The sequence below is a fragment of the Pistacia vera genome, unplaced genomic scaffold, assembly GCF_008641045.1.
Source record: "Pistacia vera cultivar Batoury unplaced genomic scaffold, PisVer_v2 Contig498, whole genome shotgun sequence".
Classification (NCBI taxonomy): domain Eukaryota; kingdom Viridiplantae; phylum Streptophyta; class Magnoliopsida; order Sapindales; family Anacardiaceae; genus Pistacia; species Pistacia vera.
The window spans coordinates 407164-425369 of NW_022196332.1; positions in this window are offsets into that span (position 1 = coordinate 407164).

The following is an 18206-nucleotide window of genomic DNA, read 5'->3' on the forward strand; positions in this document are numbered from 1 at the left end:
CCTCAAGGTTTTCATAAGCCACATGGAAAAACCATTGTGTGCAAACTTAGAAAATCATTGTATGGCTTAAAACAGGCTTCCAAGGCTTGGAATTTTAAGCTTACATCTGCCTTAGTTCAAGGAGGTTTCTCTCAGTCCAAGTTAGATTATTCTTTATTTGTTAAGAGTCATGATAATCAAATGGTTGCAGTTTTAGTGTATGTGGATGATATAGTAATTACTGGTAGCATTTTGGATTTGATAGCTAATACTAAGCAATTGCTTCACTCACATTTCAAGCTTGAAGATTTGGGGCTGTTGAGATATTTTCTTGGTTTAGAGGTAGCAAGGTCAGCTAAAGGCATTACTATTTGTCAATGAAAATATGCTTTAGAGTTGATTTCCACTACTAGTTTATCTGGAGCTAGACCTTCTCTTATTCCTCTTGACTAGCATAAGAAATTTACCTCATCAGATTATGACAAACAATTTGCCATTTCTGGAGATCTCTTATTACCTAATGCTACCATTTATCAACAGCTTATTGGGAAACTTCTCTACTTGTGTATGACACATCCAGATTTGAGTAACTCAATTAATTTGTTGACCTAGTTTATGCATGCTCCCAAAGTGGATCATATGTAGGCTGCCTAGAAGATTGTTTAGTACATTAAACATGCTCCTGGTTTGGAGTTATTTCCCCATCTAATAACACAGTCCAACTTAATGTTTACTGTGATTTAGATTAGGCTTCTTGTGTGTTAACCAGAAGATCAATCACTGGCTTTTGTGTGCTCTTTGGGAATTCACTGTTGTCTTGAAAGTCTAAGAAGCAAGTTACAATATCTCGTTCTTCTTTAGAGGCTGAATACAAGGCCATGGCCTCTGCTGTATGTTAGATTGTTTGGTTAGTGCAGTTATTTTCAGATCTTGGTTATCCTATTTCATCTTCAGTCCCTCTTTTTTGTGATAATCAGTTAGCCTTGCATATACCTTCTAACCCCATGTTTCATGAACGTACCAAGCATATTGACATTGATTGTCATATCGTTCGGGAGAAGATTCAACTTGGTCTTATTCAACCAAAATATGTCCCTAGTAACGAGCAACGAGCTGATATTCTTCATTTTCTATCCAAGTTGGGAGTGCTTAACCTTTATCACTCACCAACTTGAGGGGGGGTATTGAAGATATATAATTCTCAGCTTCAGTCAACTCGAATCCAACTTCCAACTCAGCACATCAGTTTGAAGGATTAGTTAAGAATAGTTAAATTGGTTTTACTGATGTAACATAATTAATTGTAACTATGGTTAGCTGAGTAGAACTACAGTTAGTTGAGTCGAGTTAGTACTATGAGTACTTAAGTCAAGTGTAAATGATTCAGATTTAATTTTTACAATCAATAATATTTTGCATTACACAAATCTCTCTATAGAAAAGCTAATAAGTTTTAACTTTACGTAACAGTAAAATTATAATTGTATAAATTTATATGATTTCTTTTTGAAAAATAAATTTCAAATGCTTAAAAATACAAAATATCAAAATTAATAAACAACAAAAATTAAAAATTAAAAAAAAAAAGGGTAAATTTCATTAAATTTTCTTTTAATTTTGAATTTGTAAATTTATCTTTTTACGATTTTCTTAAAAAAAAATTGTTTTCAATATTTTTCTAGTTTTTTCTTTTGAAATTTTTTAATTTTAAAACTAAATTTAGTTTTAAAAAATATGGGGAAAAAAAAAAGTGAAGAGCATCTAACTCTTTTTATTATTTTCCATTAAAGTTTTTTATTTTTAAGTTGGTAATTCAAATATCATATTTTATGAAACTTAACAACTTTCTAGTAATAATGTCATTTTTAATTAATCAGCTCAATAATTTAGAAATTTATTAAGTTTTAGCTCTATTTTAGCTGATTGAGTGATTAAGGTCATTTCTGTTTGAGCCTCATGGGTGTTTTAATTGAGTTTAGGCTTGGAGTAAACAAATTTTTCCCACCCAAATAATGGCTTAATTACACTTTCGCTCTCACATATTTTTAAAATATCACTTTATTACTTCCCAAATTTATATTTTGTTTCCGATTCTGACATCGTTGTGACTCTACACCACCACTATTCTCTTCCTCAATCATAACTCACCAAATTCCCTCAAACCCTACTTCCACCAATCTCGTCAATCGTCAACAATCGAGCGACTAGGGTTTGCACAGCCGCCTCTCCCAAGTGAAATTTCAATCAATCTCAACCACCAAAATCTAACATTCCACCACCAAATAGACTTATCAGTCTCCCCTCTTCAAAAGCCTCAACTGTCTGGACCGAGTTTGCACTCTGTTTGCCGTCAGAATTAAATTTAAGTAGTAAAATAATATTTTAAAATGCAGTGGGTGAAAATATGTCATTAAACCATTATTTGGGTGGGAAAAAGTCGTTAACTATTTAGGCTTGTGTATTACCTCCCTTGACATTTAGAAGACACTTAAGGCCATTAACATTTGGACTACATCATGTGGGCCTTCTATTCGGTTTTTACATTTAATTTGGACGGGTGTTATTTAAGATGCACTCAATATAAGCCTCAATAATAATTTTTCAAAAATTATATATTCTTTAATTCTATTAGATACATTAGATTAACATAATTAGCATATCATTACTATTAAATACATCAACATGTTAAATACATATTAAATACATTTCTGCTGATATTATATTAGAAGCACTTGTATTGAATCTACTAATCGTGTTTGGTAATAACCAATCTAATTTTACCTTAAAAATTTTGTATGTTCTCTTAACATAAATTCTGAAATTGTAAACATCGAACTTGAAATTGAGAGGTCTTAATACTAAGATAGTTATACTTGTAACTAGCAACGTATTTAAAACTTAGAACAATATATATGAAATATTTAATATAAAACATGATGTAAACTATTCTACAACTATATGTAAATTGTAAAAACATGATGTATTTAATATAAAACAATATGTAAATTGTTCTGCAACTAATCAAATACTCGCAGAATATAAATTTTAGTCGCCAAACGTGGGAATAAATGGCCCCCAAAGTTTTATCCCTCTTTTGCCGACCAATTGCATTTTAGCTATTAAATGTGAGGTATCTGCAACCAGTATTGATCAGTTGCTAAAAATTTGGTTGCAGAATGTAAATTTTCTTGTGGCAAAACTAGTTAATATTGTGTTTGACATAAAAAGAATTTGGTATCATTAAAAAGATACATGTCATTAGGAACCTTTAACATGGAATTGGAACACTTTGATAGGAACTTGAAACTAAGGATAATGTAAATTAAACATACAATATAAATTTTGAATAGTCTAATGTCAAATTTGAAACTATATGAACTTGATACAAATTAAAAACATTTAAATTGAAACTAATAGCGTATTACTTGAATCATTTAACTTAATTGAAATTGTAATAGTAAAAATGATACTATTAACATAAAACATGAAATTTTTTACATAAGACTTGAAATGAAAGGAACTTGATACTAAAAACTAGAAATTTGAAACTTATAATAATGTACCTGAAACTTTTACAAAATTATTAATACATAATTTAATATATTATATATAAAGTTATTTTTCTTTTCCTTAAAAATTAAATAAAAATTAAAAAATTATTTAATACTTTCAATTAAAATTTAATTGAGAAAAGAAGAATCTATATGAAATTGTTGACATGTTACTCGACACACGTAACATAAGACAGGAAATTATCCAAACTTGTTACTAATAACCTTATATTGAAACACATAACATGTTACTAAATTAGCACTTTAACCCTAAAGCTTGAAAATGGTAGCATTAAACTTGAAATTAGTACTAAAATTTGACATAAAAAAAAAAAAAAAATTAGATTTGAAACTTTTACCGTGAATTTGAAAGTTATAGATAATACTCGTAATTTTGAACAATATTTGTGAAAGTTTTAATATAAAACATGAAACCAATAATATTTAAGTAGAAACTCAAGACACTCAATACTAAAATCTTTTGATTTGAAATATTTGAAATTTAAAAAAAAAAAAATATATATATATATATATATATATACACGTGAAAAATCATTATATTATATTTGAAACCTTAAACATTTGTTGTGTATGATTTTTCCACCAAGCTAAGGCCAACTTGAGGATATAGCTCGACCCAAAATGAGCTTGGCAACTATGATTGATCAACCTAACATAAGCTAGTTGTGAACAATTCAAGAATTTATTCAATCAATCCCCAGATTACTTCAGATCTCAAATATTACGGGAATGACTCGATCAATGGAGATTACTACGCAATCACAGTGCCCAATCGTGAGAATATCGGAATTGCCATTCAGATCAATTGTAATCCCCTTAATTTCGCTCTTTTCTTTGTACAAATCTTGTCTAAAAACCCCCTCAAACGATGAGGAGGGGGTTACGAATTCCAGATAAGAATTGTATTGTAAGCTATCACAGCAAATACAAAAACACAGTGGACTAGGCTGTTAACCTGGCCAAACCACTTTAAAAATCTCTTTGTTTTTTGTCTATTTAATTCATATTCATCGCTGATTATCACTAATCACGTACACATTGGTTCCGATCCCGGCAAGGTCGATCGGATCTTGCTGGTTGATGTAGAATTTTGTATCAACATTTTGGCACTAGAAAGAGGGTCTCTGCCAATATTTCAAAGATTCCGGCAAACGTTCACCGCAATTTACTTGTTCCAGGACCAAAATAGTGTACACCAGATCGAAAACTACCATCGAAAATCAAAAAAATGGAAACCACCCACCAGGAGGTGCAACAGGAGAACGTTGGATGCCGACCACTTGTGCCGCCAGCTCAGCACACCACGAACAACCAGGGGGTAGGGACGTCAGCCCCCGAGAACAGCCAATTAATGGAGATGATCAAGACAATGGTTGCACAGGCGGTGCAACAGAACGTGGCTAGGCTGAGGAACCAACAACCAGTTGCCTAGAACCTCGACCAATAGCGCTTCACCAATGCCACCCCAACATGTATGAATTCTGCAGGTGGACAGTCTGTTTCATCGCTGCCAAGGGGCGACCAACACCTCCAACCTCGTAGGCAACACTCTACACATGAGCGTGAGTCCCGTGGGAAAACAAACCTCAGAAGGTGGCCAAGGAAGCAGTCGCTGAGGGAAAGCGAAGGTGACAGACACCATCGAGAAGCTCGGTGGTATCCCTAACATCAGCGTGCCAGTTTTAACCATGCCCAAGGCAGGATTGACCTTCACAGGCTCGCAAAGGGAGTCACGTGCGTCAATCTGCCAACGACGGACGTTCGGGTTATGACCGAAGTCGCGAGCAACGCACCAACAAGCATGATAGCACATATCAACCCAACCATCATGACTAGGCCTCGCGCATCAATGCGTACGCCGAAGAAACTTCGCAAGCAACAGACTTGTGAACTCATTTGCTCGAGGTAAGGCTTAACAGAGCCAGCCAGGGCAACCAAAATGAAGACTTAGATTGCATGTAGAGGATGCTCGACGATCTAAGAGCTCACCAAAACAACCCGAGGAAGTAGTAAGTGTTAGTGAACGACCTAGTTACACAGCGGAAAACAAAAACATAAACTACATGGATTGTTCCTTAGAACTAAGATTCGGGTACAAAAATCACAATTTATACAATATATACATTAAATCTGCAGAAAAATCTTTTCAAGGTTTAAGGAATCATACGCACGTTTGGAGGCTTTTCCAACTTTGTCTCTGAACGTATTTTTCTACCGACCCAAGTGTAGAATCGAACTGATGTAGTCCCCACGAAGATAATCGCAAGGAACTAAAGAGGGATTTGCTAGATCCTCTTTAGCCTTAAGAACAAAGAAGAAATGAGGAGTATTTGATTTTTAAATCAAAACTAAAATTGGCATGGGAGAGAGTATTTGGGGCTGGAGGGTTTTGTTTTCAATAAAAAGTAATGAATGAATAATCTCTTAACTTTTTCAATGAAACCTTTTCTTTTATAGTGATCTTTTAATTGCCCTATTCTCTCATATGGAATGGGCTTAAGCTCCAACCCAAACACCCCTTGTTTCCAAACACTCTCAATTAGATATTTATTTTAGTTCATCATTATCTTAATTAAAATCAATTAATATATATTTAATATATATATTAACATTTAAAAAATAATGATAATTTATTTAAATATATGCGAACACATATTTAAACGTAATTTCACTTATTTAATTTTTCTAACAAATTAAATAAAGGCGACGACCTCAGCAAATTTAATTGCACTGTGAAATTACCAAAATACTTTTTTTCCCAAAAAGACGAAAACGCCCTTCTAACTTCCTAGCTCTTAAATTATCTTCTATGTGTGTGACCCATAGGCTTCTCATCATACCGGCAGTATATAGTATCGCGATTAACACCAAGTAATCATCTCACTATACACAGACCAAGATTGGCCCCTAGCAAGGCATCATGCCCACTCGATAAATTCGGATTCAACAAAGTAGCTACCTGTCAACGATATGGTTACCGTACAATTAGATCCTTTCATCATACGTTATCTCGACGAGACGAAGGCATAAAAATAGTGTCAACTTTCGGTTACTCTCGATATTATGTATTCAGTTTCTGGACCAATGACCTGTATTATAAACTTGATAGAGCAACAACTCAATCCCCCTGTGGCCACATTTTTAGTGTCATTGCCATATACTGAATTGCACCGTGAGATAACTTCTCCCGTACCTGGGGATGATGAATCCTCTGTCTATCCACCATAGTCTTGATACACTCCTTGATGCAGCCAATCACCACTATATTGACAGCTCTGAAAAGAACTACGTTAGGCTAGTGTCAAACAACACCAATCGGTGCACAAGGCGTTCCAGTGATCTCAAGTCTAAGGATCACATGCACCACCATTCGTTAGAGGATTTGTTCCATAGACACTAGGGTTACCATCCATATGGAATCCTCTGGTGGGTCAGTCTAGTGAACTTGCTACGACATGTGTTGGCCTACAGCAAACACCCATGTGTTGCACCAGATTGTCACCAAACAACCTTGGCAAGTGAGATCAGTCATTGTCTTTTGACAGGGTCGTTCAACACTATGATAGCCTTACCGTATTATCTGTGCCCTTACTTCAGAATAATACTAGGGCTACGGACGTTTCTAGAATAGCCACCATATGTGCTCATAGGGTTCTCACTATCAAGATTTAAAGCACTTAATACGCTCGTCATGGTTCTACCATTCTAAGGACATATATCAATACATATTGCAATAATAATGATTTACGCAATATAGAATAAAATGCCTTTTATTGATTAATGAACATTATTACAAATAGTCAATTCTACAATAATTGATTGGCTCTAGGGCATCTACTCTAACAATAAGTTCCCCCTTTACGGAGGAAGTTTGCCAAGCCCCACTCCCACAAAGGTTTAGGGCACTAGAAAGCAAGTTCGATGGGAGAGGGGACCCTAGAGACCACCTCGACAACATGGAGCTACACCGGTTCAGTGACATGGCAAAATGTCGATGCTTCACAGTCACGTTAGTCAGAGATGCCAAGAGGTGGTACAAAAGGCTCAAGGCGAACTCCATCAACTCCTGACAACAATTCTCATTGTTGTACTTCCAGCAATTTCAGGCGAGGAGATAGTTTGCAATGCCGCTTAGCTACTTGAGCAATATTCGCCAAGAGCGAGATGAATCATTGACCTTGTATTTAACGAGGTTTTAGAACGAACAGGCAAAAGTTACTGACGGCCCCGAAGAATCCATTCGAACTCTGTTGATGTAGGGATCAGACCTAACATGGAGCTATGGAAAAAGCTCCAAAGCGAAGAACATGTAAGCCTGGCTAAATTCTACTAGATGGCCGCGAAATACCAGCGAGTAGAGAGCTTGTTGGTAACACTAGCCAAAAGCTCAGTGCGGGGGGCCTCGGACAGGAGACAAGATCGCCCCTTAGATAAGTGTGGGAGTCAAGATCGCAACGAAAGGGATCGCAACAAGTCCCAAAAGAAATAGAGAATAGATAACCGTGGTGATAGGCAACCTTTCCCGCGATAAGCAGAATACACCCCTCTCACTCAAGACATCGCCCATATCTACGAAGTGTCTCAAGAGGCGAAGAGAATGCTTGCTCCGAAAAGGATAAGAGAGGCTCTTGACAGAAGAGATCGGCATAAATATTGCTAGTACCACAGGGATGTCGGGCACAACACAAATGATTTTCGAGCCCTGAAAGACGCCATCGAAGACTTGATAAGAAGAGGCCACTTGAAAGAATTTTTTAAGGTAGAACCGGCTCACGAAAATCCTGGTGATCAAAATAGTCAGGCCCCAAGACAAGTTCCAGCTCAACAGGCTCAGCCAAACCCTAACGAAGTCTTCGTGAATATGATCTATAAGGGACCCAACATAGCGGGGAGCTCAAGACAGGCTCGCGAGTAGTATGCTCGGGAAGCGAGGACGGACTCAGTCCCTCATATAATGAGCTACGAGAGGAAGCCACCCAAGCGGCCCAAACAGGAAAACGAGGCAGTGGGGTTCATAGTTAACGAGTACGAAACATCCTCACATCACAATCATAATGCGATTGTAATCGTGGCCAGGATCGGCAATGTAAGAGTGTTAAGGGCTATGGTCGACAACGGGAGTGTGACAAACATCATTTTCTTGGAAGCCTTCCAAGGAATGGGATTCACAGAAAGGAACCTACGAGCGTGCCCTTCGCTGCTCTATGGGTTCACCAGGGACAGCCTGGTTCCCAAAGGTACTATCAACCTTCTTGTAACTCTGGGGGCAGAACCAAAGGTTAGAACAGTGATCGTCGAATTCTTAGTGGTGGATTGCCCGACTATTAGGAAACGATCAAGTTATGGCAGCGGAAACAAAAACATAAACAACATGGATCGTTCCTTAGAACAAAGATCAGGGCACAAATTTACAGTTTATACAACATATATTAGAATCTGCAAAAAAATTAGTTTAAAGTTAAGAAACCATACCCACGTTTGGAGGCTCCTATAACTTTAACTCTAAATGGGTTTCGCTACTGATCCAAGGGTAGGATCGAACCATCGTTAGTCCACACGAAGATAATCCCAAGGAACTAAAGAGGGATTTGCTAGATCCTCTTTAGCCTTAAGAACCAAGAACAAAAATCAAATGAAATGTTTGATTCAACCAAGAGCAAACTGGCGTGGGAAGAGAGAAAAGGGGCTGGAATTTTTTCAATCAATCAATATAAAAGACTTTATGAAAAGTTATTTAATTCATGGAACACATGCACTTATATAGTGCATGTGAAACCCTATTCCACTTACGAATAGGCTTAGGCACCAACCCAAACAGCCCCTATGTCCAAACAACCCCATTTAGATATTTTAATTTTGATTATCATTATTTCAATTAATATATATTTAATATATTAACATTTAACAATAACGATAATTCATTTAAATATATGCGAACACATATTTAAATATAATCTCACTTATTTAATTTTAATATCAAATTAAATAAAGGCTACGACCTCAGCAAATTTAATTGCACTATGAAATTACCAAAATACCTTTTCACCTAAAAAGATGAAAACGCCCTTCTTATAAACTGGTTCTTAAATTATCTTCTATGTGTGTGACCCATAAGCTCCTCATCATACCGGTAGTTTGTAGTATCGCAATTAACACCAATTAATCGTCTCACTACACACAGACCAAGATTGGCCCCTAGCAAGGCATCATGGCCATCCGATAGATTTGGATTCAACGAAGCAGTTACCTGTCAACGATATGGTTGTCGTACAATCTAATCCTTTCATCATCCGTTATCTCGACAAGACCAAGGCATAGAAATAGTGTCAACCTCGATTACCCTCGATATTATGTATTCAGTTACTAGACCAATGACCTGAATTATAAACTAGATGGAGCAACAACTCAATCCCACTATGGCCATAGTTTTAGTGTCATTGCCACTTACTGAATTGCGCCGTGAGGTAACTTCCCCCGTACTCGAGAGTGATGAATCCGTTGTCGATCCACCATAGTCTTGATACACTCCTTGATGCAGCCAATCACTACAGTATTGATAGCTCTGAATAGAATTACGTTAGGCTAGTGTCAAACTACACCAATCGGTGCACAAGGCGCTCCGATGATCACAAGTCTAAGGATCATATGCACCACCATTCGTTAGAGGATTTGTTCCATAGACACTAAGGTTACCATCCATATGGAATCCTCTAGTTGGTCAGTCCAATGAACTTGCCTACAGTAAGCACCCATGTGTTGCACTAGGTTGTCACCAAACAACCTTGACAAAGTGAGATCAGTCACTACCTTTCGACAGGGTCGTTCAACGTTATGATAGCCTTACCGTATTATTTGTGCCCTTACTTCGGAATAATACTAGGGCTATAGATGTTTCTAGAATGACCACCTTGTGTCCTTATAAGGGTTCTCACTATCAAGATTTGAAACACTTGATACCCTCGTCATGGTTCTACCATTCTAAGGACATATATCAATACATACAATGATGATTTATGCGATATAGAATAAAATGCCTTTTACTGATCAATGAACATTATTACAAAGAGTCAATTTTACAATAATTGATTGGCTCTAGGGCACCTACTCTAACACCGACCACGTACAACGTCATCCTTGGAAGGCTAATCCTAGATGATTTAAGCGCAGTCATATTGGTGCGCTGCCAAGAGATGAGATTTTCGACTCTTGGGAGAGTCGCGGTGATCAAGAGCTGCACCAAGGTATCTCGAGAATGCCTTATGGCTGCACCTAAAGACAATGATCATCGCAAAATCCAAGTCGAACCCCGGGTTGCTAGAGGACACTATAGATCCTCGCATCCACAAAGAAGAACCTGCAGCGCGACTGACCAAAAAGCTGCTAGAAATAAGTGTTAGCGAGGAAGATCCAACTCGTGTGTTAAAAATCGATAGCAGTTTGAGCAAAGAGATGGCTAATAATCTGGTCAGTTTCCTGAAGAGGAACCTTGACGTATTTGCATGGGTGCACACGAATATAGTTGGGATCAGCCCCAAGGCGATGTGTCACAGGTTGAACCTCGACCCACAGGCTCGACCCATAAGGCATAAAAGAAGGACTATGGATGCAGAGTGCTCTCAAGCGCTCAAGGATGAGGTCAACAAACTCTTGGAAATCAACTTCATCAGGGAAGTTAAGTACCCGGATTGGCTCGCCAACCTAGTCCTAGTCAGGAAGTCGAATGGCAAGTGGTAGACTTATGTCGACTTCATGGATCTGAACAAAGCCTGTCTGAAAGATAGTTTTCTGCTAACACAGATTGACTAGCTAGTAGACGTGATAGCAGGAAACAACTACTCAGCTTTATGGATGCATACTCAGGATATAACCAGATCCCAATGTATCAGCCCGATGAAGAACATACTTCTTTTATTACTAACCATAGAATCTATTGTTACAGGGTTATGTCGTTCGACCTCAAGAACGCTAGGGTGACCTACCGGTGCTTGGTGAACAAAATGTTAGCCAACCAAATCGATCGATCCATGGAAGTATACATCGATGACATGCTCATCAAATCAAAGGTCGCTGGAAGTCATATTAAGCACTTGGGGGAAATGTTCGACATCTTCAGAAAGTATAAAATGAAGCTCAATCCGTTGAAATGTGCTTTCAGGGTGAGCTCTAGGAAATTCCTAGGCTTCCTCATGAACCAATGGGGTATAGAAGCTAACCTGGAGAAGATTCAAGCCCTGTTTGACGTGAAAAGCCCGACTAGCATAAAACTTGTATAGAGCCTGATTGGACGTGTGGCCGTATTCAGTAGGTTCGTTTCCCAAGCCACGGACAGGTGTTTACCATTCTTTAAGACCTTGAAGAGGAAAAAAGGTTTCAAATAGATAGAGGAGTGTGAAAGAGCCTTCCAAGAGCTGAAGAAACACCTCGGATAGCCTCCCCTACCATCAGCCTATCTAAGGTGAGCTACTACTACTGTACTTATTGAGATCAAAATTCACTGTCAACGTAGTGTTGGTACGCGAAAAGGAAGGAATACAATGACCAGTGTATTATGTGAGAAAGAGACTGCTCGATGCAAAGACAAGGTACTCGGAGATGGAGAAGCTCGCTTACACCCTTGTTGTTGCCGCCAAAAAGCTACGACCCTATTTTCAGGCACCCTCTATCCATGTGCTGACAAACTTCCCCTTGAAGAAGATAATGCAGAAGCCCGAGGCATCAGGTAGATTGATCTAGTGGACGATGGAGATGAGTCAGCATGATATCAAGTATATCCAGAGGACATCGATCAAAGGTCAAGCTATGGCGGATTTTATATCTGAGTTCTCCTATAAACTAGAGGCTGAGTCAAGGTCGTTAAAGGTAGATACCTTAGGAGAGATCAAGCAACAGAAACTAAAGAGTGACGACTTATGGTTATGGACTCTATACCTAGATGGCTCCTCGAATGAAAAGGGAGCAAGAGTGCGCCTCTTGCTCAAAAGTCCATAGGGAGACCCAATCAGAGCTGCAGTAAGGTTCGGACTCAACGCCTCTAATAACGAAGTTGAGTATGAGGCATTGCTCGTAGCTATCTGTCTCGCCAGGGAAATGGGGGCAGAGTCCATCAAGATCTATAGTGATTCACAGCTCGTGGTCCATCAAATTACCGGGGAGTACCAGGCAAAGGAAGATGGGATGACATCCTACCTCTAGCTAGTAGAGACCGAGCTCAGACAGTTTAGATCCTTTACCATTCACCAGATCCTAAGGGAGAAAAACTCGCAAGTAAATTTATTGGCTCGCCTGGCCTCAACAATGAACAATGAGAAGGCCAATTCAATCCCAGTTAAATTTCTTCCAAAACCAAGTACCTCTGCTTTACAAGATCCAGTGTTAACCACAAGTCAAAGGTACAGTTGGATGAATGCAATCAGCACCTACTTGAAGGATGGCATACTGCCAAAGGACAGAACCGAAGCTAGAACATTTCGCACGAAGGCAGCTTGGTATACGTTCATCAACGATAGACTGTACAAGCGTGGATTCAATGTACTGTTGCTGTGATGTATTAACCACAAGGATGCAAATTATGTTCTGAGAGAAATACACGAGGGAATTTGTGGAAACCATGCAAGGGGCTGATCTCTAGCTTACAAGGTGCTTTGCTAGGGATATTACTAGCCAACGGTTTATGATGATGCAACAGACTATATCCGTAGATGTGATAGATGCCAAAGATTTGCAGATATTCCGTGAGCTCTGCCGGAAGAATTGACCACTCTGACAAGCCTATAGCCATTCGCGATCTGGGGCATCAACCTTATTGGCCCATTGCCTTAGGGAAAAGGGGGCGTTAAATTAGCGGTAGTTGTTGTGGATTATTTCACCAAATAAGCGGAAGCCAAACCACTGGCAACAATAACGTCGAACATGTTAAAGGATTTTGTCTACAAGAACAGAATTTATCGGTTTGGGATTCCCCACACAATAATAACCGACAATGGAAAGCAATTCGACAACGAAGATTTCAAGACCTTCTGCGAGCAGCTCGACATCAAGAAGATTTTTGCTGCCGTCTATTGGACTCAAGCCAATGGACAAGTAGAGGCTGTGAACAAAGTAATTAAGTATACCATAAAGAAGAAGCTCGATGACCTTAAATGGAGGTGGGCTAACGAGCTACCAGAGGCTTTATGGTCTTACAGAACGACTGCCAGAAGCTCGACAGACGAAACCCCATTTTCTTTATCTTATGGATGTGAGGCTATGGTCTTAGTCGAAGTAGGAATCAGTTCATTCCGAAGAGAAGTCTTTGACAAAGAAGCAAACGAAGACCTTTTCTCAGTTAAGGCTCCCTTCGTATCAATAACGAGCCAAACAATACTTCAATACCAAGGTCAAAAATGGAGACTTTGAAGTGGGCGATCTGGTCCTCAGAAAGGTCGTCCAGGGTACTCAAAACCCAAACTTGGGGGCAATTGGCCCCAAATGGGAGGGTCCCTTTAGGATATCCAGAAAGCTCGCACTAGGGTCCTTTCACCTGGAACACCTCATCGGCGAAGCAATAATGCGAGCTTGGAATGTCGAGCACTTGCGAAGGTATTACCAATAAGCAACTCGGGTTTCATTTATTCTTATGTTCAACATTCACTGTAAGGCCATTCACGGCCAAAATACTTGATCAATAAACGAGATATTATTCATTATTCTATTTGATTCATTGTTAACATCTTAAGACCATTAGCATTTTACTAAATTGCAACCTAAGCGATGGTATTCTAAGAAACTTGGGGTCAAGAGTCTAAGAAAGACAGCTTGTCTCGAACAAGCCACGCCAAAATTCAACTCATTGAGGGTGAAATATCCCCAAATCGATAAAGTTAAACTTGAAATTAATTTCAAGGAAAAAAAGGTCGAAGGAAATCGGCTTTAAGCCAACGCCCAAAAAACTTGAAAAGGGCGATAAAGTCCAAAATCGAAGTTGAACGGTGCATAAGTATTCCTCGTACGAATCCGAGAAAGCTTATTAAGAAGTGAGCTATGCGTAACTTTAAGAAAAGTCGGGCTTTAGTGTTACAAGTCCTACTAGGACGACAAATTGACTCGATAGAAGTATAATAAATATTGCTCGACATGGAAATGATAAAAGTTTCTTTCATTAATTAAGTTTAATTACAAAGGCAATAAAAAAAAAAAAAAAAAAGAGAAAATAACTCTTCAGGTGGGTGGGTGAGCAGGAGCATCATCCTCGACCTGTCTAGGAAGATCGTCACTGAGAGGAAGAGATGGCTTGTTAATAGGAGGGGTGGTGATTTCCTCTCCAAGGTTGGGAACCTCAATTGGTGGAATCATGTTCAGGGGAGCTGGATCCTCAACCTGGAGCTAGGACTCTATCTCCTTCTCACCTCCTTCGGCCTCCCCTTAGTCCTCGCCCTCTTCCTCGGACTCGTCCGAGTAAACATAGGTCTCCCCCCGAGCTTCGACCCTCATCCTTTCAACTTCCTTCTGATAAGCTCGGGGAAGGAAAGAGAAGTCGATTGAAGGATGGGCTTCCCACAATTTCTGAACAAGGAAAACGGATGTTTCCTAGGCCTGAGTAGTAATGGCCTCATTCAGCTCGTCAATCCGAAGCCTAAGCTGTCTAGCCTCAGCTTCGGCCTCCTGGCAACCTACTACCTCCCAGCCAAGGTCAAGCGAAGACTGTTTGGACTTGGCCTCCCAACTCGCGGTAGCTTTCTGAGTAGAGGATAGCTTAGAGTTCAGTTTACTGTTGGCACCCTGCTGCTACGCCAAAGTCTCTGAGACTTCTCCTGCCCTAGCTTCTACCTTGACCCGAGCAGCCTCGCTTGCTATAAGCTTCTCAAGGAATTCCCTTTCCTTGACTTGGAAGTTCACGACTTCCCCTTTGAGCCACTCAAGCTCAACACGCCTTGCCTTCTTCTCCTTCTTTGCAAGCTCGACCCTAGCCAGAGTGTCTTCCTTCACCGTCTTCACAACCTACCATTTTTGGTGGTTCGCTTCTAAAGTGTCGTTGCATTCCTCATACAGAAGTTTGATCGCCATGGCAACCTAAAAAGAGAAGATGAGGAGTTAGCAGGAAGTAAGAATAACATGCAAAAGAAAAGAGGCGCAAACCACCGGTGTTAGTAAACGACCCAGTTACGCAGCAGAAAACAAAAACATAAAATCTATGGATCGTTCCTTAGAACCAAGATCCGGGTACAAAAATCACAGTTTATATAAAATAATCAAATCTGCAAAAATCAGTTCAAGGTTTAAGAAACCATACCCACATTTGGAGGCTCCACCAATATTGTCTCTGAACGTGTTTGCTACCGATCCAAGTGTAGGATCGAACCGTAGAGGTCCACACGAAGACAATCAACAAGAACCAAGGAGGGATTTGCTAGATCCTCATTGGCCTTAAGAAATCAAGAAGAAAAACAAAAAGTGTTTGTTTTTCAATGGAACAGTAAAAGTGGCGTGGGAGAGTTTTGAGGCTGGAGGTTTTCTCTCTTTTTCAAATGAAGAATGAAATAATAAAATAACACACACTTCTTCAATTAACACTTTTTCTTTTATAGTCCAATTTAAGTTGCCCTATTCCCATATGGAATGGGCTTGGGCTCCAACCCAAACACCCCCAAATTTGCCAAACACTCCCATTTAGATATTTTAATTTAATTCATCATTATTTCAATTGAAAATCAATTAATATATATTTAATATATATATATTAACATTTAACAATAATGATAATTTATTTAAATATATGCGAACATATATTTAAACGTAATTTCACTTATTTAATTTTTCTAACAAATTAAATAAAGGCTACGACCTCAGCAAATTTAATTGCACTGTGAAATTACCAAAATACCCTTTCGCCCAAAAAGACGAAAACGCCCTTCTTTCTTCCTGAGTCTTAAATTATCTTCTATGTGTGTGACCCATAGGCTCCTCATCATACCGGTAGTGTATAGTATCGCGATTAACACCAATTAATCGTCTCACTAATACACAGACCAAGATTGGCCCCTAGCAAGGCATCATGGCCACCCGATAGATTCGGATTCAGCAAAGTAGCTACCTGTCAACGATATGGTTACCGTACAATACGATCCTTTCATCATACGTTATCTCGACGAGACGAAGGCATAGAAATAGTGTCAACCTTCGGTTACTCTCGATATTATATATTCAGTTTCTGGACCAATGACCCGTATTATAATCTGGATAGAGCAACAACTCAATCCCACTGTGGCCACAGTTTTAGTGTCATTGCCATATACTGAATTGCGCCGTGAGATAACTTCTCCCGTACCCGGGAGTGATGAATCCTTTGTCAATCCACCATAGTCTTGATACACTTCTTGATATAGCCAATCACCACCGTACTGACAGCTCTGAATAGAACTGCGTTAGGCTAGTGTCAAACTGTACCAGTCGGTGCACAAGGCACTCCGGTGACCTCAAGTCTAAGGATCACATGCACCACCATTCGTTAGAGGATTTGTTCCATAGACACTGGGGTTACCATCCATATGGAATCCTCTGGTGGGTCAGTCCAGTGAACTTGCTGCGGTATATCCGCCTACAACAAGCACCCATGTGTTGCACCAGGTTGTCACCAAACAACCTTGACAAGTGAGATCAGTCACTGCCTTTCGACAGGGTCGTTCAACACTATGATAGCCTTACCGTATTATCTGTGCCCTTACTTCAGAATAATACTAGGGCTACGGACGTTTCTAGAATGGCCACCATATGTGCTCATAGGGTTCTCACTATCAAGATTTGAAACACTTGATACCCTCGTCACGGTTCTACCATTCTAAGGACATATATCAATACATATTGCAATAATAATGATTTACGCGATATAGAATAAAAATGCCTTTGATTAGTGATTAATGAACATTATTACAAAGAGTCAATTCTACAATAATTGATTGGCTCTAGGGCATCTACTCTAACAACCGCTACCTTCGCGACATAGATACAAGTTAAAGCCAATATATGGGAGGGAGACGAGTCCCTAACAACCACAAATGTTCACGGGGTGACACAATCCCTGGCCACCGCGGCCTTAACGTCAATATGGTCGGGGAGTTGGTCGATTAGCCCATCGATCGCAACTTGGGCCGTTTTATCTGTTTCCTTATTCTTTGGCTGGGACGAGCCAGGTTTACTCCCCTAGAAGCACTTGTCTCGCCAGTAGTAGCGGATTTCTTCTTGGCCAAGTCTTTGGTCGCTTCTTTTCGAAGGCCGCCGACTTGTGTGGCGACCTCTTTGCCCTAGCCAATTTGTTTCTTGGGTGCTTTATTTTTTTCCAAGCCTCTAGTTGGCTCAGATGTCTTCTTCAGTGGCCTTTTTCGGGGCTTCGTAACGCTTTTCCTACCAACTGCCTTAGTGGTAGTCGCGGGCTTCTTTGTGCTTGGGCCTCCCTCAAGCTCGCCACTGGCACGCTTCGAGCCGACAATGTTCGTAGGCTGCTTCATCCCCGAAGCAGCTAGAGCCTTCGTGGCAGCCACAGAGGCAGCTGATTTCTTCTTTTTTGGTTTTTCATCCCATATTTCTGCATGGAAAAAGGCAAACGAGCTAGAAATCTATTTGCGCGGGAAAGCAAGTGCGAGTAAGTAACAACTTAACCTTCCTCCAAAAGTGCTAGAAAAT